Source organism: Vicugna pacos, chromosome 15, assembly GCF_048564905.1.
Source record: "Vicugna pacos chromosome 15, VicPac4, whole genome shotgun sequence".
Classification (NCBI taxonomy): Eukaryota; Metazoa; Chordata; class Mammalia; order Artiodactyla; family Camelidae; genus Vicugna; species Vicugna pacos.
In genome coordinates, this window is record NC_133001.1 from 15,536,008 (window position 1) to 15,562,212 (window position 26,205).

Below are 26,205 nucleotides of genomic sequence, written 5' to 3' on the forward strand. Positions count from 1 at the left end.
GTACAGTGTCCTCCATAAGTCAAAGCCAGGACAGTCCTTCTGAAACTAGCATCCAATCCCGTATCACCCCTCAACCAAAAAGGGGGATTAATGCACAATTTCCAAATTGTTAAGAAGATGAAAGAAAATCCAATTTTTTTTGAAGTATAGTCAGTTTACAATGTTGTGTCAATTTCTGATATACACCATAATGTTTCAGTCATCCATATACATACATATATTCCTTTTTATATTCTTTTTCATTATAGATTACTATAAGATATTGAATATAGTTCCCTGTGCTATACAGTAGAAACTTATTATTTATCTATTTTATATATATTAGTTATTATCTGCAAATCCCGAACTCCTGATTTATCCCCTCCCACCCCTCTTTCCCCCCCAGTAACCATAAGGTTGTTTTCCATGTAAGTCTATTTTTGTTTTGTGAATAAGTTCATTTGTGCCTTTTTTTTAAAAAAAATTCTACATATGAATGATAGCATATGGTATTTTTCTTTTCCTTTCTGGCTTACTTCACTTAGACTGATGATCTCCAGTTCTATCCATGTTGCTGCAAATGGCTAAAAAATGATCCAATTTTGATTTGTCCAGTTCAAAAGTGGTTTCTTACAGTTTCTCTATGATTAAGTCTGGGTGGGAGGAAGGGTGATGTGATGAAGAAAACAAAATAATTTTTCTGACACATAGAGAGTACTCAATAAATGCTGATTTCCTTCCTTTCTGTCCCTTCTGAGGGGAGAATATAGTAACTTTTTGATTAAATTAACAAAGTGTAAGGGAGGAGATGGTGTTGATCACTCATGCTATCTGAAATATCCAACTTATACATCCAGTAATAAATTACTTTCTTCAGTAATTGTCCATCAAGCTTAAAAAATCAGCACTTGAAAGAGATGTTTTAAAAATCTGCTGCTAGGTAAATCACTTCACTGCTTGTGTGAGGGTCAGGTTCCAATGAGAAAGAAAGCTGAGGAATCTTTTCCAGAGTCTCCTTTCCTACCAAAATTCTCCTCCTCTTCCAACAGTAGTCCCATCTAATATTCCGTGTACTTGAATTTGCTCTGGTAAAGAGGTCCTCCGTCAGTTCACTTCATTTAGAAACTTCAGCAGGAACTACTTTGGGGCTGAGACACTCTTGCTATCTTTCCTTGAATCTCCTCAACCCCAGACTTTAAAAAGAAACACTCACTCTCGTCTCCATCTTTCCATGGCTGGTCTGTGCAAATTCTGGGGCCCTGGAGGAGTATCTTTAAAGGAATGTATTTTTTCTTTGTATTGGAATGCTTACAAACAGTTTCATAGAACATAGCTGGCCTCTTGTATTTAGGCTGGCACATCAATTAAAAAAAAATCAGGGGAGTTCAATGAGAAATAAATATTCCACATCACAAATGTATTATTGTTGAATGTAGATAAGAATATCAGAAAATTAGGCAAATAATAAGTAGTTACGGAGAACTCCTAAATAGTTTCTACTTCTACAGAGAGGGCAAACCCATATATCACAGCCCACCCGTGCATCTGGGGACTTCCAGAACTCTGCTGATACAATCGGGATTTCCCACGTCCCTCTGGCACCAACAGAAGGCTGCACAGTGGTCAACAGAGAGATGAGCCCAAGGCAAAACAGTTCCTGAACTTTCTTATTTCCCATTTTTGAAACAAGAAAGATTCTCTCCCTGCCTCCTCCATCAACAGAAGGATTGTCTTAGGATCTGAAGAAGAAAGGCAGTATTTAAATAAAAGATTTACTTACATTTTGAAAGTGAAGAGGGAGTGATCACACAAAGAGAGTGTTTAGAAGCAGAAAAGACCTTAGAGAATATTTAATTCAACACCCCCACTTCTTAAGAATAAAGAAAAAGAGACTAAGAAATGGTTTGTGTCCGCTTGGGTCAAAACAACTAGAGGCAGGAGTTTGCAGGGAGTAGCAGAAGGAGCATGGTCTCTGTGCTTGACAGCGTGGATGTGAATCCAGCTCTTCTAGAAATTATTTGAATGGTTTCCTCATATAAAAAGTAAGGATAACAGGACCTGTCTTCTAGAGTTGTTGTGAGGAGGAAATGATATAGCTTATAGTGCCTAGAACAGCTGCTGGCACCCAGTAAGTGCTTGGCAAATGTTGTCAGCGCAGGAATCCAAACCAGAATTTCTGACTCCACCTCTTGTACACTGCACTGCACTATTAATACAGCTGGCCAAGAGGACTCAAACGTTTGCTTAAAATACGGGATTCCAAATGAAATAAATTGTGTGTAACCTCAAACAGTATCTTTAAAACATTCACTAGTCATTAATGTAAGCAATAATACCCAGTCCTTTTTAGGTGAAATTTAACGTTCCACTTTTCTCAGTGATTTTAGCTGTTTTCAGATACACACAGCACAGTACAAAGAGATGACACAGGGGACTTTTTATCTGCAATGCAGAGAGCAATACAGAGATCATTTACATCTGAACTTGCCGTTAGCTCCATATGGCATGTATTCATCATTTAGTGAGTTCAGTGCCCCATCTTTAGAGCTTCAGTGATCAGGGTAGAAATTGCCCATTTATTTATGCTTGACTGGACTGAGAATATAGGAAGAGGAAGAGGTGAAGGGAAACGCCACTGTCTGCAAGGGTCGGCTCTGGAGTTAGGAGTCTAGGATTAACACTGACTTGTCCAGGAATTGTAGCCTCTGTCCTAAAGAGTAGGCACAATGCAGATGTCCTGAGGTGTATTATTTATGCGCTGCAATCATGCGTGTTACTCCTGTCTGTCCCACAAAGGACTTGACTGCAGTTAAATGTAGGGCTGTCTTCCTTTTGTTTGGCACAAAGCCTCACTTGCACTGGGCAAGTGGGCATTTGGAGCAACATGTGAACACTTGGTTTGTAGCAGCAACAGGAGAAGTTGCTCTCAAAAGTCAAATTAAAAACAAACCAAATCCCTTCTGGTGCCCCTCCTTGGGAGAGTGGCAACGGAGTGAGAAGTACTGTATTCTCCTGTCCCTACTGAGAGTAAAGAAATGAAAGGTTCCCCTCACCCATTGGAAAGTCAAAGAATCAGTCCTTTTATGCAAAAAGAATTTTGATTTTCCTCCAATTTTTTTTTGTTTCAAACGATATGCAAATCTTTCAAGATAGAAGAATATGGTCTTTTATCCTTTAGTCATCATAATGGTCTCAGTGATAGGAAAGAGGGTATTGTGAAGCCTACACCCTACCCCCATCATAGTATTAAGCATATAGTTAGCTCTAAAATTCAAACACTGGAGCAAAATATAACTTCTGGAATATTAAGAAGGATTATGGGCTGTGATGGGTTGAACTGTGTCTCCACCCTTCCACCTTCATATGTTAAAGTCCTAACCCCCCAGTACCTCAGAATGTGACTTTATTCAGAATTAGGGTCATTGCAGAGGTTGTGCAGATGAAGTCATTAGAATCGGCCCTAATCCAGTGCAACTGGTGTCCTTAAAAAAGGGAGAAACTTGGACACAGTGACCCCCACAGGGAGAATACCATGTAAAGATGAAGACACAGATCAGGGTGATGCATTGACAAGCCAAGGAACACCAAAGATTGCCAGCAAATCGTCAGAAGCTGGGGGAGAGGCATGGAACAGAGTCCTCCCCAAATCACTGTCTCAAACTCAGCAAACTCAAACTCAAGACACTGTCAACCCTACCATCTCAGACTTCTAGCCTCCAGAACTGAGATGATAAATTTCCATTGTTCAAGCCACTTACACTCTGTGTAAGTGACACTTTGTTATGGCAGCCTTAGCAAACTAATATATAGAATTTCTTTCTTTATTCCTCCCTCCCCCTCCCCATTTCATCCTTCCCTCCTTCCTTCCTTTTCTGGTTGGACCTCAGGGAAAAAGAGGCTGGAAGATGGGAACATGATTCTTCCTTTAAGACACTGATGGGCTTTAATGCTTCCTACAGCATTAAGAAATATAAATAGTTAAAAGGCATATCCATACCTGATTGTGGCTGAAGTTTGGTAATAGTGGGGGAAAGGAGCTTCTCCAAGGGACACAGGTGCCAGTGCCTTCTTCAACTAATGGTTCCTAAAACTCAATGCCTCATTTCAGACCCTCAGAGAAGTCTTCTTTCCCTGGTTTCTCCCACTGTGGCTTTCCCATTCCTTGACCGAAGAACCCATTTTTCAACTTGCCAAAAAGCTTTCCTTTGCCCAGACCTAGCCACCCACCTCCACAATGGAGCAGAAGCAATGCTCTACTAGTACGTTTCCTTCCTTCCCCAGGAGCAATTACACTTCCCACCCCGATCCGCACTCAGAAAGGAGTCTAGCTCGTGTTTTAACTAATTGTCTCCTCTCTTTTCTACCCATTGCCACGTGAAAGATGGGTCTCCAGGACTATCACTGGCTATCGCACTCATTTGAGGGCTTCTCTGTCAGTGATACAGCATGAAGGCCACTGACTCTTGCACCTGAACATCTATGCACACCCACATACCCTCACAGAGTTGTTCTTTCTTCCCTGAGATGACATTATTAGGTAATAAATTCCAATGTGTGTTCACTTGTGCCTGATTAGGCCACTCTGAGAACATGGGATCTTCTTGTGCCAAGTGTGCCCGATACGTGTTCTTGGACTAAAGACCATCTAGACTCCAGAACTAGTTTGTGTTCTTAATGCTGCTGCATCTTCCACGGTGGACCTGAGTTTGCCTGCAGTAGATTTCTAGCCACCTGGGATGTTACCACATTGCTTGAAGCTGTTCTAGGCAAGTGGACATATCTCATTGTTGCCTGCCTGGCATTTACTCCTCCTCCTCCCTTGTTTTCCCACTTTCTGTCTTTGTGGTTTAGGTGCTGACTTTATTTACCCATCTCTTGGTCTCTAACATTAGTGAAAGAAAGCACACATGACCCAAGCCAGCCAATGAAACTCAGTGCAGGGCCTTATGCTGAAACAGCTGTGAAAGAGGTGCTGGCCTCTATTTGACTTGGAGAATGCAAGCCTGGAGTTTCTAGGGACCCCTAGGTGAAGGGCTTCTCCAGAGAATAAAGCCAAGATGAGAGAGAGATGAAGCAGGGGAGGGTGGGGTGGGAATGTTGTCCTGACAACATCTGCATCTCTGGGGCCAGCCAAGCCAAACTTTTCAGTTGTGTAAGCCAATAAATTCCCTTTGCTTAGGCCATTTTGTGATGGGTTTTCTGGCATTTGCGACTGACAGTATCCTAATACATATTGGGTTTTTTTGGACCTTTCTTCCGTCTTCTACTTCTTGCTTACTCTACTCTGCATGGTTATTTTTGTTCTTGCACATTAAGCTGATATGTTAAGCCCCTCCTAACTGTTGGGGGTGAGTTTCACTTCAATGTTAATAGGGTGTTCAGTGAAATCTGCTGTTGCTAATATTATTCTTTCATTTGTAGAATTTATAGTTAGTTGATGGTGAAAGTGTTTCCCTAAATCCAGAATGTTTTGTCCTAGAGTCAGGCAGTATAGCTGTCTAGAAGGTCAGAAAACATCATAACTCACTATAGGCCGATGACCTAGTTAAGCGCTTGTGCTGGTACCATCTGTCTGTCAAATTTCTACATGTCAAGATGATCTTGATTTATTTCTAGACTTTGTCAATCAGTTTCTCATATGCTATCTGCAAAAAACAGAATCCAACAATATCCTCATTCCAGACTGAGTACAGGATTTTCTTGGTGCAAGCTTGTACATCACTTTGGTTTTGTAGCTGCTATAAAAACAACTGTTCACAGATGGTTACAGTGAACAATGCCCCCAAAACCCAATAAGGTAGAAAATAAGGTTATTAATCCAAACACACTGGAAAAGCTCCTTAGCAATTTCCATGCAAGGGAGAAGAGGAGAATGATAACAATCACCGCCGAGACAGTATCTCCCCCTCCACCCCCGCTGACAATGAAGGACAGACAGACTTGGTACTCAGCACTTTTTATGACACATCCTACCAAAAAATCAAAATATCTTAAAATTGGAGAGGCTATATTGTCATGGAGTTTGATTTCACTCAGAATGTAGGCATGCCCTCCACATCCTTGCTCAACAGCCACCCAGGCTCCTTCTAAACATCAAAATATCTCCAGGATTGGGTTCTCTGCCCGTTGAAAGAGAACTCTTATTTATGGAAAGCACTCCCTTGTGCTGAGCCACAGTCTCTGTCCCTGTAACTCTGGAACATTAGAATTTTATTTAAGGGAACTTAAGAGATCATTCACTCCAGCAACTTCATTTTATGCCCAGTGATCATCTTCTGGAACAGAGCATCTAACCATCTCCTCTGTAATGGTCCTTTCAATATTTTATGAAGCATTTGTATGCTTTCCATCACATTTTTCCCTCTGGGATAAATATTTCCAGGTGCTCCACCCCTTCCTTATCCCAGTCAAAGTTCTCTGAAATGTTCCCCTAATTTCCTGCTCTCCAATTCCCCCTTAGGATATGATACAGTCTCCCTAACATCCCGCTACTGTTCATTCAGAGACTAGATATTTCCTTCCAAGTGCAAAACTAATGGGGGGAAAAAAACAACCTTTTTTCCCCCAGTATTTTTTGTCTTTCTATTTTATGGATTTATGTAAAACTATTATTTTATATAGTTCTCCATAATAGTTCTACCTTTTTAAGCACAATACTGTTGGTTATAAGTGGCCTGTCAACATTTCCAGCAAAGCCAGATATTCTACAAATACATTTGTCAGACTTCAAAACTATCAATAGCTTAGAATTGTGCTGTTAGAAGGCACCCTTAGCAGTTACTTAGGCCACTGCCTCATTTCAGTCATGCAATCTTACATGTTTTCAGGTTTTTGAATACTTCATAAAGTATTTTCATATGTATTATTATATTTGGTATTCACCGTCATCCTGGGAAGAAAGCTGGCAATGTGTCATTCTCCCCACTTTGCAGATGAGGTGCAGCGACTTCCTGAGGTTAGGATAACTGGTTAGCTAGCAGTAGAGGTAGGACTCAAGTTCCATGACTCTTGACTTTCAGGCTAATGCTTTGTTTTCTCTATAGTCATTGTCCTTTGGCACTTCCCCCCTAGGCAGCACTACTGCATAAATAGCTCTCTGGAAGGATGCAAGTTTAACACGTTTCACCTGTCAGCTGCCAACCAGTGGTCCACACCTGGAAGAACCCCGATCTTTTGACTACTAGAGTCCAGTGATCTGTCATTAAACTCCAGTGCTTCATTCCCCTTCCTCCTGTTTTTTGCACAACCAGTTCTGAAATCAGCAAACACAACTGCAGTGTTGGAAGCAATAATCATTAAGTGCCCACCTCCCCTTCGTGTCCATCCCCACCCTCCAAATATGCTGATGGGAATCAGAGGTTCCATTTGCCAAATATTGCAAGAAGGGACAAGATTAATTTTGTCATAAGCTGATAATGAGTAATGATGAAGAAGGAAAAAGAAACTCTTAATCTGTAGGACTCTCCATGTGAAACCTGAGGCTCACCCCCCTGCTCTTTCTCCTTTGCCTCAGGTGTAATTCTCTTATCTTCAGATTCAACAACTTGAGGAAGGAGGGAGTGTGGAGCAGGGTGAGGGCTGTGGGTGAAGCCAGAGAACATTAAAAATGAGGAGGCAGGAACTCTGTATTCTTATGACAGTACATTGTGCTGGGCAGTGTTTACAGGAGTAAATCTCCAGCTAGGAACAGAACTTTCCTTTCCCATCTGATGCTCTCTCCTTAACCCAATGAAAGGGTTCACAAAGAAGAAGACACAAGGCTTGGAAGATGTTTTCCTTTAAGATTTTTCTTCTTTGGTTGATAAATACCAAAGACAAAGAAGAACAAATCCCTCCACATTTGGGGAGAAAATTTCCCTTAAGTTATTTTACCCGAATTTGGGTGCGGGCAGTGGAAGAGGGTAATTTTGGGATGGGGAATGTGATTAAAATTCTCAGTGTGCTCTGGACAAATGCTCAGATGAAGCATGCCTTGTCCTCTTGCTTCTTGGGTATGCCAAAAGTAAAATATAGGCCAGGACTCAGCATACCTGTGGTTTGAGCCCCAGACCTCTAGACATCTGGCACAACACACTTTGTTGGTAATGGTTTGGGATTTAACACTGAAATCAAATTGTTATATAATTTAATGATCCAAATCCCTGTGTATTCTGGTGGCTAATATCATTTTATTTTTTAAAAAATATTTATGTCAATATGACTTTTAGACTTTGTACTAAGATTCTCTGTCTTAAGTCTTTCATTACTGTTGAAAAATTTGAAAAAATTTTTTTAATATTTCCAATAGTGAAGAGGCATGAGATTTTTCTAAGACCCTTGCTTCAGTGCTAGCTACCTAGCAGTGCCTTAGGACAGGAGACCAGAATGTCAAGAGAACTGATTGGGGTTGGGTTGTGGAGGAATACATAAAACAGATGGAAAACAAAAATAATCCAAAGGAAAAATATGAATGCTAGAGTAACTAAACTGATTATTAAAGGAATGGCAACTGCCTAAAATTTATCAGGTACAGGTACCAGTGATGTAAAAATTGCAGGGGATAAGGAAAAGCCTCTTGACCTAATTTCAGATTAATGTCACCTTGAATTTCTCAGGGAGGTTATGGTATTGTCAAGCTTTTCATACTTACACAGGTTGTAAAAACAGCAGAAACAGCCAAGAGGCTTCTGGCTTTCTGAATTGATTGATAGGTGGGATATTGATGTTAACAATTTGCTATTATTTGGGAATCGATTAAACTGGTTTGAATTGTTGTGAGAGGTCCAATCAAAAAAGGGACACTCTTTGCTTTATATTATGCTGATAAAATGCTTTGGGGTCAGAAGATGGGGCTTGGGGTCCAGGCTGTACCTTACCAGCTGAGCTGCCTGGGGTGAGTCTCTAAAGCTTGGTATTCTCTGTATTAAAATGAGGCTAATAATAACGGCTATTTTGGAACTCGAATAAGCTAACATATATCAATGCAGCTTATGAACTCTGAAGTGCTAGTTACCATTCTTATTTTTTTCTAATGCTGGCCCTAGGTTACAAATCAAAAGGCGAAACAAAATAACAAACCCCACTCTGTCTTGGGGGGAAAAAAAGATGGTGTGAATATTGCTTTTACTGTATTTCCCCCTTCTTCCTTCATCTGGATCTTTGAAAAGCTGTATTCATCTGCTATTATGGCTTTACCCTCTAAGGCTTCTATATTTGATGTCTTAGACCTTACCCTCAGGTTAAGAACTGAGAAAAACATAACTTAAGAGAGCAAGTTATAGAACTTGACCATAGCCCTTGGGAATTTAAATTCCACTGACTACAGGCAGGGGGACCATGTTTTCCTTTTGTTTTTCAGTTTTTTTTAAAAAAAAATTAAAGCTATATGGTTCCTGTCTATTCTTCTAGTAATATAATGGCTTGAGCTTTTGTGGGTTGATAAACCACCAAAAAATAGAAATGCTGTAGCATGTACAATTTGACAACCCCAACCAGGAATTTCCCAGCCACACTGCCCTATAGGATCATGGCTGGTGTGCCAGAGATATGCGCCAACCCTCAGATTTATTCACACCAAACAGCCACTCAGTCACCCGGGGTAAATTAAATAAAGTTAACCACTGACACTTCTATTGCCGTTTTTGAATATGCATTCTGAAAGGAATATGGCAACTCAGCAAAATGACTTTGTGAAATAGCACAATGTCAACTCATCTCTCTCAATAGTTAACAGGCAAGAAACCAAGATGAGTAACTTTTAGGAGCCAAACTAAATATTATTTTACATCTATATTTTCAATGATATCTTACTATTCACCAAAGTTTACTAGAAGACAATGATCACTTTATGAAATGAGACACATACATTGATTAATGATGGTGTAAAGCTCATGATAAAAGTATTCATGAAATTATATTCCAGGATAGATTTAGAACTGCTTTTTGAAGAGGGTAACTCTATTTTGGCTTGATTTATTTAAGTAGCTTGGGATTCTTAATAATAAGCAGAAGATTTTTTCTTGCCTGGATCCAACCCAAAGATTCCCAGGATAAGATGACGTCTCTCCTTGAGTTCTTCCTTCTAGATGGCCTTTTTGCAGTATTGGAAGATTTTTCTTGGTGGCATTTTGGCAAACAGAAGACCTTATTTTGTACCTAGGCTCTTTTCTCCCCATGTTCTGACTATGGCAAAATGTAAGCACATTATTAGACTCTTCTCTAAGTTTCAAGAGTACTTCAATATCCCTAAGATATCCATCTTCTCTTGTTGTCCTCAGCAAACTCTAGTTAAGTGCTAAAATTTTGTTAATGCATACCAAATACTCCTAACTCTTAACAACTTAGCAGTTACTAATAAGTAAACTTTAGACACACATGCACACACACACACACATACACACAGATGTACACAGACAGAAAATCTAGGGCACCAGGGGCCACTTGCTAGGAAGTTCCAAAGAAAAGACATATTTTGGGATCAGTTTGTGGGACATCGGGAGGATGCTCGGGACTTACGCATTGGCTACAGTCCATACCTTGAAATTCATCCCTGCTTAGGTGGTTGGCTTGGCTTTTTGACTCAGCTTCTCAAGATGCTGGATCACTTTTTCTGTTTCACCCTTTGCCGCTACAGGGACATCCTGACCTTGTGCTCTGGCCAGCTCCTCGGTGCTCCCTGGCCTGGACCTCCAAACCCCTGGTCTGTCACTGGAGACCCTCTCTGGGAAGGAAAATCAGATGTTACCCAGTAACTGGGCAGGCCCCCAGTTACCCCCTTGCAGTATCTGTGACGGCACAATGGGAGGCCTTGAGTCAAACATGGTGAAGAAAAGTCAGAAGGCTCGGTCACAGGCCACCTCTGCCTTTGCAACTATTTGACAGCAGGTAAGTTACCTACTTTCCAGCATAGATTTCTCCTCTGTGAAATGGAAATAATAACACCAGCCTCATAGATTTCTTGTGAAGATCAAATGAGATGAGTGATAAAGCACAGTAAAGTATACATTTTTAAAAGCAATACGTGTTATTCTTGCAGAGAGGTAATATTCATGCAAACATCTGGACTGTTCCATGTACAAGAATAACTGACACTAGGATGCTATGCTGTATAAGAATGACAGACAATACAAACTGTGTGCCAAGCATGAAGGTCAGAGGCAAGGACCTCACAGGCCAAAGAGACTATTGAACAAGAGTGTGAGTTCCTGATTGCACAATCCGGAAATGCTGTAAGGAGAAGTACATGTCTCAGTGGTCCTGAATTCCCCCCTCCCTATCCCTTTCTACCCCTTGCTCAAGGCTCAGAGAGCAGGACTTAATTCAGAGTAATTCCAAATATTAGAAATGAAGGGTTTCTTTCCCCCTGCATCCCTACCCCTGGGAGGACAGTGGATGAAGAATGCCAAGAATTCTTCCCTCCACCCAGTCAGGAATGCGTCCTGCTTGGGGCGCTTAGCAGGAATGTGAAGACTGCCAGATAAGACCCAGGGCCGGCGAGGGAGCGCTCCTCCATACCCGGGCCTTCCTCAGGACCCCCTCCACCCCTGGGCTGCTCTCTGGGTGACAGCAGACACTGCTGCTGCAGGGCTAACCTCTGCAGACAGTGAGTGAAGAGGTAGCTCAGCCAGACGTTTAAAACAAAGATACAGCAGCGTTTTCGGTCTTTGGAAGAAGCATTGTCTTCAGGATCAACACAGACTCGGACGTGACTGCAGATTTTGCCACTTAAACCAGTTAACTGCGTGACCTGGGTTAGATACTCTGTGAGCCTGGCTTTCCCCATCTATAAAGTGCAAGTAATAACACTACCTACCTCTTATGGCTGTAAGGAGGATTGAATAAAATAATAGATATAAAACATTTAGCATAGCACTGCTCTGTAAATGGGGCTATAAAGGCTGTTGTTACATGACTAGCTTTTAGCAGTCTCAGTACCCTGCATTTACTCAGTGTTACAGCATAACAGTGTGCTTTCATATTCGCTACTTCTTCTTAATTGCATTATGCAATAGTGTGAACGTGAGTACCCTTGGGATGATTGGTAGATACCATCTAAAAGATGTTCATCTTTTAGAACAAGTAGCAGAATGTCAGCTTCGGCAATTGTCACAGGCCTGGGCTTAGCTCTCGTCCACACCCTGTCCCTATTCCAGAGTTTTCTGCAAGCTTCCAGTCAGGGGAAGGCTGCCTCCTTCCCCCTCCCGTCCCCACCTCACAGAACATACTGATGGATTGAAACTGTGTATCTGCTGCTCTCACCCAAGTTCCAAGGGGAGCTTGGAAGAAGCTGCTCTTAGAGGTCAAAGAGAAGCTCAAAAGCTTCAAAGATTCTGTCAGGTGGGGTTGCCCTTGAGGGGCTCCTGGAGCAGCCAGACTGCCTACCTGATCTCCTTATGCCTGGGTCTCCGAGTTTACCCTGCCTTGGAGAAGGTCCGCCCTGCCCCTCGCCCCTAGCACGCTTCTCCTTGTCTTTCGGTTTACTTCTGCCAGCTTACCTGGTAGCCAGGCGGGGGAGGCAAGACTCTGGCCATCTTAGCCCTTGCCTTGTTCAGACTAAGACTCCTGGACAATGTGGTTCTGCAACCTGCCCCTGACTCTTGTGTTCCTCAAGCCGTGGCACTGCTCCCTTTTCCCAGATCCCAAATCTTGATTTCTACAGCTACACTGGCTCTGTTGTGTCTTTCCACAGACTTGCTCTTGGATTGCCAGTCTCCTCCCGGCACGGCAGGGATGAGGATAGCAGCTCAGACCTATTTCCTGAAGTCTCTGTGAGTATCCTGACAGTTCTTTCTTCCACAGGCTTGGTCCCCTGTAATACAGCTGTGCACTGTGGGAGCAAATGTACCTCTCCACTGACTTCCTTAATGCTTCCAGGCCGGTTCCTGCATAAAGTTACCTACCTCTCACTCCATGAATCTAAGAGAAATTTCAATCTTTATTAGTAGTAAGTGTTTTCTGGGAAAAACATGCAAGATCATTGGTTTTACTGACTTTTTTGGATTCTTAAGGGCATGGCCTGAGACCAGAGCTTTCTGAATTGGCAAGCAGGCTAGTGAGCAAGGGCCAGGCAATGGCCTGTGAGGACACAGGGCAGGGTTTGGAGAAACTGTCCAGTGTGAGTTTGGACCTGGGGCAAGAGTTGAAGGCAGATTTCATAAGTTGTAGCTGGCTCTGTTATGGTCATGGCCTTTGTTGGTACCAGGAGATATTCCAAGGTATGATTAGACAGCGGGTAAAGGAACAGAGGGCTGCCGACATGTGGCCAGGCCCCAGAAGATTCATTTATGGGAGCAGGATCCAGTCACTAGCTAAGGTCCAGAGCAATGTCTGGCATTCGACAACACCTTTAAAATACCTTACAGCATCAGGCACATGTGTGCCCAAAGCTGAAAGTAGCCTTGAGTACCTACATTTCTTCCCCCAAACACCTTTTGCTGGTAATCTGTTTGCTTCGCTTTCCACTCATGACCCTGATGCAGTCACTGCTCCTCCTAAATGATTCAAACACTCTAACTGCCTTCAGCTTCGCCCAGCACTACCTTCCCACCCACTCTACCTGGTGCTTCTTATCTCTGGATATAATGCTTGCCCTAGGGATGCTTCATGTGTCCAAAACCCATTATTTCTTCCCTCTACTATGCTGCTCCTGCAGCCTTCCCTGTCACGGGCACCATCAACCTCCATTTTCCCAATCCAGAAACCTGAAGGATACCATAAAACTTATTTCCGTATTTAATAAATATTATAGATTCATTAACATTGAACTCATGACCAAGAACACTGTAACTTAAGCCTGAGCAAAGCTACCCAAACACACATTTTTAGCCTGTAAGGTGCTTCTTGTGCTTAGAAAGACTGGAAAACACTTCAGCACTACACATAGGAGTCATTTTAAACAATGAAATCACCAAAAAGAGAACAAAAATGTGAAAAAGAGCACTACGGGGACCACTCAAAAGACACTTGTTTACAGTATGAGAGCCAATGCAATGAGGCAGAGTGTTGGCTTTGTTCGACCTCAGCTGGGAACGTGTATGTCAGATGACTCAAATTTTTCACTGCTCTGCCCCTGTCCACAATACCATGAAAGTGCTGTGAGTATTGACTTGGGGATTACAAATGAATTTCAGCAAGTAGGCAAATTTGCGAACGTGGGATCCACGAACAAGGAGAATCCACTACAGCTACAATTTACTGAACACCTACCACATAGCACTGAACTAGGTGCTTCACAGATACACGTTTTTGCCAAGTTTATCAGCTTTTCACTCCTCAGCTGAGATGACTCAGTGTTAACAATAGTGGACACATCGTTAGATCCAAAGGCTAGCACCACTTGAAACAGTAGGACTTAATTTTTTGTATTTTTTAGATTTATTTATTTATTTATTACTGGAGGTGCTGGGGATTGAACCCAGGACCTCATGCATGCTAGGCATGCACTCTACTACTGAGCTATACCCTCCCCCAAGTAGGACTTTAAAATAAGATTAATGTCATACAACTGTCACACCAAGCTTAAGGATGCATTAACGGAGCTGGATACTTATAATAGGCAGGGCTTCTGCTGCTCTTGGAAACTTCTGACTCAAAAGTCTGAGCTGTTACAGAAAACTAAGAATGCACTGCACACTCAGCAACAGGACTGCAGAGAATCTTTCTTATAGGAAAACACGCCCAGCAGTTAAGAGTGCAATCATCTTCCCAAGCAACATTGTGTGAAGCCAAAAACAGTCAAGCAAACAAATTCAAAGAGACAAATGTGTCCTTCAGGGCATTGACTGACTAAGTGGGAACCTGAGAAGTTAGCAAGCTTCAGAACATTCTGTCTTGAAGCGTCATGACTTGTGAAATAATGATCTTGTCCAGTCACCTACGTATCCACAGTCTTCCTTGCTTTCCGTTCAGGTCAGTCTGGACTCTGTTTCAAACTACATGGAGCTCATTACTCCTTCTTATCTTTACTCTGATCACAATGTCATCCTCTTCCCAACCAAATCACCCTGGACAGGCAAGCCTCAGCTCATTCTCGTGTCTTCCATTAACCTCTCCTGGACCACCTCAGCCCTCTAGGTCTTCCTTGTCTATGGGAGGATATGGACCACCCCGAATCTAGACCACTGGTCACCTCATCTGTAAAAGCAAAATAATAATGCCTACCTCTCAGGACTTAGGCAGGACAGCACATGGGTGTGAATAGCCAGGGTCTGGCACGAGGTAGCTGCTCAACAATGTTGGTGTTTCTGAATCTGAATGATGTTTTTCACTTTGGTTCATTTGAATTCACTTTTGATTATCCCTTCTGAGGCAAATTTTAGGAAGAAAAAGAGAACATCACAAGACACAAGGCAACAGCAAGAGAGAACATGCTTTGGGGCAGTGATTTCCAACTTTGAATTTCATGGACCAGTGCAAGAATTTTGGGAACTGACCTCAGGTTGCTTAATATTTCCCTTTTGCTTAGAATCTCTCCAATAACATTTTTACCTTATATAATAATTATTACAAAATAAACATATTATAAGGGCAAAAAGGTAAGAAGGAAATAATATCAGAATTTTCTGTTCTGAAAATGAGTATACTCAGCTTTAGGAAGAACTCCCCTCACTCATGCATTCACTTATCCTTTCGTTCATTCACTGGCCATAGTAAGTGACGTGCACCAGGAATTTCTATACGATGAGGTACAGTGGTAAAAATGACAGAGAAGTTTCCTATATTCATGGAGCTCTTTTTTTTTTTTGTATCAGAAAAGATATCTGGGAAAACTCATGACCAACCAGTACCAATCCAGTCACTGGACCATACACTGGCTTTTGAGAGCTACGGCATGAAAGTACTTGATCACTGATGTAAGGCTCAGTCCCTGCTTCCAAGCCCTGAAGGAGGGAGCAGGAAGGTGTCACGCTGCACAGAGACTGGGACAGTGACACCCTGGGGCAGCGAGTGTGTCAACCTGAGAAATTCACTTCAGGCTGGTTACTTTTTATGAGTGCAACCCCACATAAAATATCTTTCTAGAAGTTGGCATTTTTGACCATGAAGGGCAATGACTTATATTTAGTCCAAAGAGACCTCAAATATAGGGCACATGTGATTTGAAACAGTTGTCAAAGTGTGGAGATAAACCCTGAGAAAAGAGAGGGGAGGGGGATGAAAACCTGGCTGTGCTCTGGGAGTTCCTCAGTTTGTTTCTCACCAGGATTCAAAAGAAAATAGCTGGCTGTTATGAAACAGGAGCTTTCAAAGGTGCTATAGAAAAAAACTTTTAGCACTGCTAAACACTCGGAGCACTCAGCCAACAAAGATAAAGCATTTGTTCTTATTCTGAAATTCTGAATTAAACTCAGGTCAGAGTAACAGTTGTGTTTCATTCTAGCATGCCTTAGTGAGAAACTGGAGGAAAATCCCCAGGAACTGATAAGCCCACTGCAACATGTTGACTTGTTGGATAGAGAGGACACTATACACACACACACACACAAACACATATACATATTTGCATTATAGTATATATACTATATATATAGTGTGTGTATATATATAGTGCTTGATTTCTAAAAGTCACAATCACAAGTAAGGGAAAGTAGCACCTAACATAAACTATCAGAACTTGTCACAATACTTTCCATATGTAACAGATTGAGAATCTCACATGACAGTCTCCAGTGTCCTGGACTAAAATTTATAAAAGCAAAGACTCATTTTGTACTCCAGAGGAACCCTTCAGAGCTCAGACAAGTATTTACTAGAAACAATACTACATTTTCCGGGGCCTCACTTTTGAGAGCTCTTTGCCTAGCAGCATCGCCATACAAGGAAGAGTGGGAGTGCCAACTTCCCGAACACAGTGGGAATAAGATCGAAAAGAAAATGATCAAGAAACCATAAGCAGAAGTTTCTTCCTTGTCACAGCATTTTAGGATCAAAAATAAAAAGATTTACTAAAATTAGCCACAATGGAAAACCCTGAAGTAGAAAGTTCTAAGGCCAATGGCCTCCATGCTTTAGGCAACTTTATCAACTTGATGCTATAAACCACAGCACACAAATTAATTATTCCCAGATGCTGAGGCTGAAGAATGCTTGCTGAATTGTTCTGTGTCTCAAACTCTTCAGTATAAACACATACTCACAGGATTGCCTTCCCTATTTTGGCTCCCAACATGCAAGTAATTATATACACTGTGCAGGATAATGTTGGATGAGCTCGCCTTTGAATATCAAGCAAGTTCTGGGTTCTGCCAGCCTTTTGGATACCATGTCCACAAACATTTTTCTCTGACAGTCTTTAGCAACGACTTGTAAACAAACTGTTTCAAATTTATAAAAAAAAATTTCAACAGCAGCACAAGCCTCATTTCCAAATTATTCCAAACTCCTTAAGAGCTGGAGAGGGCAAAATTCATCTCAAATATAGTACAGATCTTGCCTCGCATCAAGAAGTTTTTTCTACAGGCCTATGAGAGGAGGTCAGAAATCATATTGGTAGTTTTTTATATTTTTATATTCTTCCTATTTTGTCAACATGTAAACAAAGAAGGTGGGGAAAGCCTAGGTTGTGAATCAGCTGTGAACTGAGAATTCATTTCGGATTAAAACATAGATTCTCTGATCATGGCCAGAATAATGTGAGTACAGGGTCATTTGTCTACTCCAGCTTCAAATTTTCACAGGGCAAATGAAATGTACTTGGTGTTGGGTAAGTCATGGAGGGTTTTTAGGGCTATCTGAGCCTTCACACTTCTCAGGGTAAATAAACTCAGTGGGTTTGCTTGGGGTCTTTATGTAGTGAGGCACAGGGGTGTGTGTGTGTTTGTGCGTGTGTGTGTGTGTGTTTAATGTGGTATTGTGGGAGATAAGGAAGGCACAGGGAAAACCTCAGGAGCTATTAAAGAAAAAAAAAAAACATTTTCCACAGAAGGAAAGAGAAGTTATGTAGACCTGCCAACGGCAACACAAATGAGGGAAAGTTCAAGGAAAGTTGATATCTAAAAATGAATAAATAAAAGGAAATGCAATAAGAAAACAATATTCAGGTCAGGTCAAAGCCCAGAGAAAAATGCTCATTCAGAACTGGGCTGACATCCTGCTTTTTCTGAAGTGAGCAGCTGCTGGTTATTGAAACCAGCCCACACAGTTGGGTCCCTGCTGCCATGGCAACACTTAGGCGTCTGTGCTGGAGGGGCCAAGGCACAATGGGGTGGTTCCAGGGCCCAGAAGCACTCTGGCTACAGATTACGGAGGATTTTTTGTCTTTTATATGTATTGGGAAATTTTGATTCCTGGATTTGTGGCTGGGTATTGGAAACTTTTTCTACCTACAATAAACTCTGACCTAAGGGGCAGATTTTCATGCAAATAGCAGCATGGAAGGAAAGCATCAAGGTGTTCAACAGGCAAATAACTCATTTCCTGTCTCATTTAAAATTCTTTTACAAATCTCTAGTAAGCTTTGGGCATTTGTACTCAGTCCCTTGTATTACAACCTCAGGACATTTTTCAAATTATGCTTAGCTTGCTTTTTATATTACTAGTTTATAATAATAACATATGGTCTTAAATGGAAAAATTATCATCGCCTTATGAATTGAAAAAGCTAGCTAATAATTAAATAAAGACTGAAATTAAAAATACAGACTATCGAATTAAAAATACAGACTATTGATTATAAATCATACATACAGAGCCTCGGTAATTGACACATTTAAGTACTGAACTCATCATCTTGGTTTCATTAGTACCACAAGTAACAAATTTATCTGCCAACTAATTAAGTATAAGGAAAATTGCAACGTAGTAATTTCATAATGTAGCCCAGTAACAGCATAGACTTTAGAGTCAAACTACTTGAGTTCCAACCCTGTCATTTATTTGCTGTGTAGTCTTGGACAGTTATTTAATTTTCCTTGATTCTATTTCCTCGTCTGGAAAATGAGGATAAGAGTAACCTACCTGGTCAAGATTGTTAAAGGTATATGGTGGGTTAATATTTGTAAAGTGCTTAGAAACTGTGTTTGGTTAACGTGTAAGTCCTTAGGAAATAAATAGGTAGACAAATAAATACCAATTTTAAAGGACCTCTTTTTTAAGACTCTGGGAAACATTGCCTTTGGAATTCAGGACAGCACAGTGTTCTTGTGTACCTATACCCCCATTCAGGAAATGTTAGACTTATATATATCTATGGCTTATAACACAAAGCCATGCTTAAGGCTCCTTGACCCTGATAAAGCAGCTCATTTGTGAATTTAGCCAATTTGTGTGTATGGTGGGAAGTGCTTTGAAAAATTATATACTGGATCTTCTGGTTCATTTGGATCCCTACAAAAGTTTAAGTGTTTGTTAAAAACACAAGGCACAGTGCTTGCTAGACTAAGCAGGTATAAGATGCAAACCTATTCCAGGACCCACCTACTCTAGCAGTAGCCAAGGAGTCTCAGCCTCCTGGAGAAGAAAACCTAGTACCTTTTCACCTACATAATAGAGTGAGATACATCATTTCATTTAATTTTTTAAATTATTTATTTTTTACAAGTAAAAATTGAATATAGTTAAGATGCATGTATATATATGCCATGCAATTTCTTATAAATTGTCAAATTGCATTACCTTCTACAGTGGGGCCAGCATAAAACTGGTCCTATTGTATGATCCTGTTCTTCTGTTTTTACTTCCTTTGTTAAGTGAAAGAGGAATATCTGCTCAATATCATTGGTTGCAAAGTGCTTTTACAGTTCTTGCTGAGATATTTGGATGCTTTCCACACAAATATGCTACTCCACCATTCATAGGATTTATAATATTTTGGAATCCAGTGTATCTGAGGCTAAGTGGTTAACATTTTAGCTGATGTTCTCCAATTAAGTCACATGCCTTCAATTCTAAAAACAGGGACCAGAAGTCATTCTGGAACCTTAAAGAAAGAAGTCAGCATCTATTTCAGTTTGAAAAATAGCAAAATCTATTTTCATACAATGAAGGTTTTCCCCCTTCCTTTCCCACTATTAAAAGTGAGGTTATTATATATCTGGAGAGGTGAGTACACTTGAGTGTAGGGTTGAATGCTGAAAGGACCAAGACTGAAACACACATAAAAAATTCATTTGTTAAAAACTTGAGGTCTCTCTGTAGTTTAACACATATCCCGTTTTCTAAGAAAACAAACGTACTATCAGATCCAGTAAAACTTTCAGCAGAAAATTTTTTAGAGGTCAGAAAAAAAAATTAGAGGGAGGCAGCATTCCATAATTGAAGAAAACAGAAGCTGCCACCTAGAAGAATCTCAGACGGAGCTGAAGCAATAACAATTTGAAAAGATACAGAATTGAGCAAATTGATTTTTTTAAATTCTTGTTTTTTTTTTAAATGGAGGGAGGTAATTAGGTTTATTTATTTAGTAGAGGTTCTGGTAATTAAACCCAGGACCTCATGCATACTGGGCGTGCACTCTACCACTGAGCTATACCCTCCCCCTTGAGCAAATTGACTTTATTGTTCCAGGAGGTTTAAACGGAAACCTTAAAAAAGCAGTCTCTTTTTTCTGTATTCCACTCCAAGAACTGAAGTGGTCTTATATAAGAATGTTGGCTCCAGCACTGAGCTGTACTTAAGAGAGAAAGGAGGTTATGAGGCCCAGGGAAAGCTGCCCTGGAATGACAGTCAGGAGACCTGGGTCAAAGTTTCGCCTGGGCCACTTGTCAATGTATGGCAGGTTACTTTCCCCGCCTGAGTTATTAACAACCATGGCGATGGAGGTAGCAGCAGAAGTAGCAGCAGTAATAGGAGCAGCAGCAACAGGAGTGTTAGTATTCGCTGTAGCAGCAGCAGCAGCAGCAGTAGTAATAGGAGCAGCAGCAGCAGGAGTGTTAGTATTTGCTGTAGCAGCAGCGGCAGCAGCAGCACAGCAATAGTAGGAGCAGTAGTAGTATCAGTATCAGTAGCAGTAGCAGTAGCAGTAGCAGCCGTGGTCACAGTAGTAGCAGCAGCAGCTGCAGCAGCAGCAGCAGTGGCAGTGGTAGCTTCAGCAGCAGTGGTGGTAACAGCAGAGGCAACAGCAAACAGCAGCAATAAGTAGACATTTCCATTTACTGTGGGTCTACTATCAGGCACTTGACTGAAAACTACACAAACACTATTTGCATTGAAACTCCATGGTGACCTTCCACAATAGGTATCATTACCCTCATGTAACTATTGAGGAAACTGAGGACCACAGAGGTTAAGTGATTTGCTCAAGGCCACTTTGTTGATGAGTGAAAAAAATCTGGATTTTGAATCTGGAACGATCTGATTCCAAAGACTTGCTATTCTCTGGGGCAAAAAAAATGTGGTATGGAGCAGTGCTTCTCAAACTTTAATGTGCTTATGAACCATTTGGTGCTCATGTGAAAATGAAGATGCAGATGCAGTCAGCCTGGTGTGATGCCTGAGATCCTGCATTTCTAACAAGCTCCCAGGTGACGCTGGTCCTAGGAAGCACACCTGGATTCGCCAGAAGACAGTAGAAAGGAAGTGTGCTTTCCAGTCAGAATGCATGGCCTTAGTTTCCTCATCTGCAGCACAAAGGGGTTTGGTAAAATGAGTTTTAAGGTGCATTCCAGCGCTGACATCCCAACATTCAGTGTGTACTATGGTATTAAGAAACCAGATCACACAGGAATGACTCTTAGCCACATGAATTTTTAAACTGGTTTCAGATGAGATTCTGGCCGTGATTTATGTATCTTTCTGCAGTATCTCTGACAGGTAGGATCAGACACTCTCACTCAAATTATATTATTGTTAAGCTTTAGGCTGAGCTAAATCTTACTGAAAGAGTTCAAAGCACTTCTTTCCATAAGCATCTTTAAAGATTATAAATGTAAAAATAGCTTCTTACGAGAAGCTTAGATGGCAGGGTTTTTCTTTTTAATAACATAAATGAGAAGTCTCCAAAACCATAATGGTAGCACAATCCATAAAAATATGTTAATGCTTCATCTTAAAGTCTTACAGAAATTGAGGTTTTCTGAGTTAACAAAATAGACTTCATCACAGATGGTCCGAATGATAAAAGGAAACAGCACACTAGTGTAGCAAGACTAAAAACACTGCTCTTAGCTGAGCATGCTGAAAGCCTTTAAGGAAATCTTTCTACATATAGCTCTGCTAAGTACTGAAGGAAAAATGGATTTGATTGGCAAGGGCACTTCAGATGTTTTAGGGAAAGCTCAGGGCCAGAGGATGTGCAAGTTTTATTATAGAGAAGCCATTTCTAATGAAAATGGATGCCTTTATTAAGTTGCCTTTTTCTCATCATCTTGTGCCTAACACAGGCCAGTGGCACCAAGAAAAGTGGTGTTTGCTTTCTTCCAAGACCTGCAGTCCATATCACCATGACAGACGTCATGAACTTCTTTTCCTGAATTCAAACAAGGGCAGATGTAGGAGGGTGGCATAGTCCATAGTCTATGAATCTTTGATTAAAAAAAGAATTTCTCAATGGTGAGGACCATTAGAAATCAGAATTGAAACCCTTTATATCAAGGGCTTTGGAAATCAGACATAAATACACATCCTTCCGGAAATACCTAAGTATATTTGTGTCTAAAGGAATCTGATCAAGGGAGATTTGATGTCACAGTGTTTTTTAATGGTCCTCAAGGGTGGCCCATATTTATTTAGCCAACTCTCAATTATCCGTGGCTGTGATGGTCAAACTTTTTAAAGAGGTGGAGCCACTCTTTTCTAAATAGTTTCTTATGAAGAATCCCTAAATGTAAAGTAGATAAACCCAGAGCTACTGCATTTAAAGTTTGGGAAGAAGGGTTGCCCTTAGACCCTGCTATGGTCACCATAGGTGTGTTTCAGCTAACTGCTTAACAAACCACCCCAGAACTTAGTGGCTCAAAATTAAACATTGTTGTCTCTCATAGTTCTGTAAGTTGACAAGGTTCAGCCAGGAAGTTCTTTCTTGGGCTCTCTCCTGTAGTTACGGTCACAATGTCCTCTGAAGGCTCTGCTGGGCTGGGTGCCCAAAATGATGCCTTCATCCCATGTCCAGAGCTTTGGTGCTCCTTGGCTTCTCTCTGTCTCCACACAGCATCTCATCCTCCAGGGTCTTTCAGTGTGGTTTGGGATTCTCATAGGGTGGTTTCTAGGTAATCACACTTCTTACATAGCAGCTGGCTTCTAAGAAACAAGAATTGAAACTTCCAGGCCAGTTAATGGCTAAGCCCAGTACTGGCACAACACCACTTCCACTGTATTCTATTGCCAAAGCAATCACACAGACTTCCCAGATTCAGAGGGGTAGAGAAATAACAACCCCTTGATGGGAAGGTAGCAACGTCACGTTGTAGAAAAGCATGCGGGTTGGGAGATATTGTTGCAGCCATCTTTGGGATATGCCATCTGCCATAGTTGAAATGCACTCTGGTAAAAAGAATCTGAGATGATATGGAGAATCAAAATTTAGAAATAATCTTAGGATCTTAAAAATCCCTGCTTCTGAGAGATTTTTAATTGTGATCTTGTACAAAATTGGAAATAGTAAGTTTGGTTTTATTTCTGGATCTTCTTTACTGGCAGAGATATTAATGTCATATCCTATTGAGAAGTGCTCTAAGCTGCTACTTATTTGCGGGGAGGGGTGTGGAAAAGAAAAGGTAAGGATAATAATGGTGTCAAAACACAGCCAATCCTCCCCCTCTCTATTTTCTACATCACAGAAAGTGACTGGGACAGATACAATGTGACCCCAGAACACTCAGGTCAGAGAGACAGGCAGGCAGAAAACCGTAGCAACACAGCCACTAGTCAAGAGGTCAGCCAGCATTTTGCAGAGCATTTTGGAAGAAAACAAAGTCTTCTATAGAAAACTCCTGGTAAAAACTGCACTTTGAAGAATGCATAAGCAAAGCCTATAAACCTATCATTAGTAATAAGGGCCCTGAAAGAGAAGTGGAATCCCAGCCTAGGAATCTGAGACAAGGATTTTTAAAGCCTTGAAGAACCAGACCAGTTCTTGAACCACACTATTTAGGGGTTCCTGAGTCAGTAAAAAATGGAAATAGCAGAATCCACAATAAATGATATATTAAATATAAAATATTCTTTATTTTATTCAGTGATGTATGATAGAATATTCAAATATTAAGATTCTCATTTCAGAATGAGGATTCAGTTTTCTTATCAAATCCACTGGTTGCCTTCAAAGATTCCAAAATTAAAGAGTCCTTTTAGATTTTAGATTTTTAGGACCTGAGTCCAATGCATACTTGTTGAGTTTTATGGTCAAAGTTTTTTGTCCAAGATAGACAAAACCCTTCACAATTCTTCCTTTCTAAGGTTTATTTACATCTGGACCCACCACATGTTGCATTAACATATCCACAGGGATGATGATAAAAGTTTCCAATGGAGTGTGATATTCTCCAGACTGAGGGTAGGGGTGGGGAATTACCCTCTCCACCCAGCTGGAGGAGCTAGTTTGAACATATCTGGAGGCCAAGAATGGATTAGGAAAACAAGTTCAATATATCTTATTACCAAGCAAAATTATCTCCTAGAAATTGCTCAACTTATTATTGGCAAAATCTCCTATTACTAGGGCAGGATTTTCAGAGAATGGTTCTCAAAAAGATGAAGTCTAGTTAGCCTTGATAAGGTTACATTGTAAAGTTGCCCATATTCTAAGCTTTAAAAAACAACTCCAGTGGGAAAACTCTAATTCAAAAAGATATAGGCACCCCAAGTTTCATAGCAGCACTTTTTACAATAGACAACAACAGATGACTGGATAAAGAAGATATGGTATACATATGCAATGGAATACTACTCAGCCATAAAAATGAACAAAATAATGCCATCTGTGGCAACATGGATGGACACAGAGATTATCACACTGAATGAAGTAAGTCAGACAGAGAAAGACAAATATCATGTGGTATCACTTATATGTGGGATCTAACAAAAATGATACAAATTCTATTTACAAACCAAAAACAAACTCACAGACATAGAAAACAAACTATGGTTACCAAAGGGGAAAGGAGGGATAAATTGAGGGGTTAGGGACTAACAGATACACATTACTATATATAAAATAGATAAACAACAAGCACCTACTGTATAGCACACAGAACTATATTCAGTTTCTTGTAATAACATATAATGGAAAAGAATCTGAAAAGAAAAAATACGTATGTTTGTATATGTATAACTGAATTACTTTGCTTTACACCTGAAACTAACACTGTAAATCAACTACACTTCAGTAAGGTAAGCATCCTAAGGGTAGTTCCATGGATCCTTTCAGAGACATATGACTTCAGCTTTTCATTCCACTGGGTAAGAGTTCTTGGCTCTTTCCAATAAATTCTACTTATGTGCTCAGCAGAAGTCAATTTCTATTCTGAATAACCACAGAACGCTAATGGTTGCAGAAATGTACTAAAACTGAACAGACTGTCTGAGTGGAAGGGATTCAGGAAGCTTACAGCAGAGAGAAAGGAAATTCAAAGAATCAAATTTACAGTGTTTATCCAGTGCTCTTCAGAGGAGGGTGTGACTCCTCTGGGAATTCACTCAGTCTGGAGATTAGAAAGGTTTTCTCTATTGTGGGTCAAGAATCTCATCACGGCCTGGAGAATATTCCTAAAATCTTCCTCCACTTTTGTCTCTGATTCCTTGCTTACCGGCTAACCTTAAATTGCAAATTCAATTCTCAGGGTATCATGAGATCAGAAAGGAAGTAACTCTGGTAATGGGAAAGGAATAATCCCCATTGTAAGTGTATATCATCTGTAAGTGAATAACACTGTGCAGCAGTCTCTTGACAGTTTGGACAGTCACAGTCAGTTGTCTCAGTCTGACAAACAACAGAGTCCTAGCAAAGTTGTTTCTCAATCTACAAGACTGAAACCAGCCAGAGGTGACATCACCAAAGTGGTGTCACCCTTTGAGGTGCCACTGTTTCTCCAGATTTCTCCTCTTTCCTTCCATTCTTCCTCATTTTACTACAATACTCGATAATACACATATGGTGGGTAGATCTCCAAGGTCCACATTCTTTGCTACATGTAAGTTTAGACAGTGAGTAAAACCTAATTAATTCTAGCCATCAGCTATAATTACAAAGGAAAGTGAGCAAGGTTTAATTCTATCTCTGTATGATAAAAGGATTTATTAAGAAAATTGATGTAAAGTAGCAGTCCTCTCCTCTGTGTTTTTTGTTTGTTTGTTTTGGTTTGTTTTTCCTGTGAT

The 26,205-nt window shown here is 40.7% G+C and overlaps 1 protein-coding gene across 4 annotated transcripts in view; it reads right to left on the reverse strand.

Moving 5' to 3' along the window:
• EHBP1 (EH domain binding protein 1) overlaps positions 1-26,205 on the reverse strand; it is a 391,476-nt gene that overhangs the window by 282,883 nt on the left and 82,388 nt on the right. For 2 of the 4 annotated variants that reach the window (XM_072937665.1, XM_072937653.1), the window contains exon 1: positions 10,494-10,675. The exons of 1 other annotated variant lie outside the window; for it this stretch is intronic. The gene's annotated coding sequence lies outside the window, so the exon portion shown is untranslated. Of the gene's footprint in view, positions 1-10,493; positions 10,728-26,205 lie in introns of those variants that run through there. One more of the 4 variants, XM_072937664.1, reaches the window with a different exon arrangement.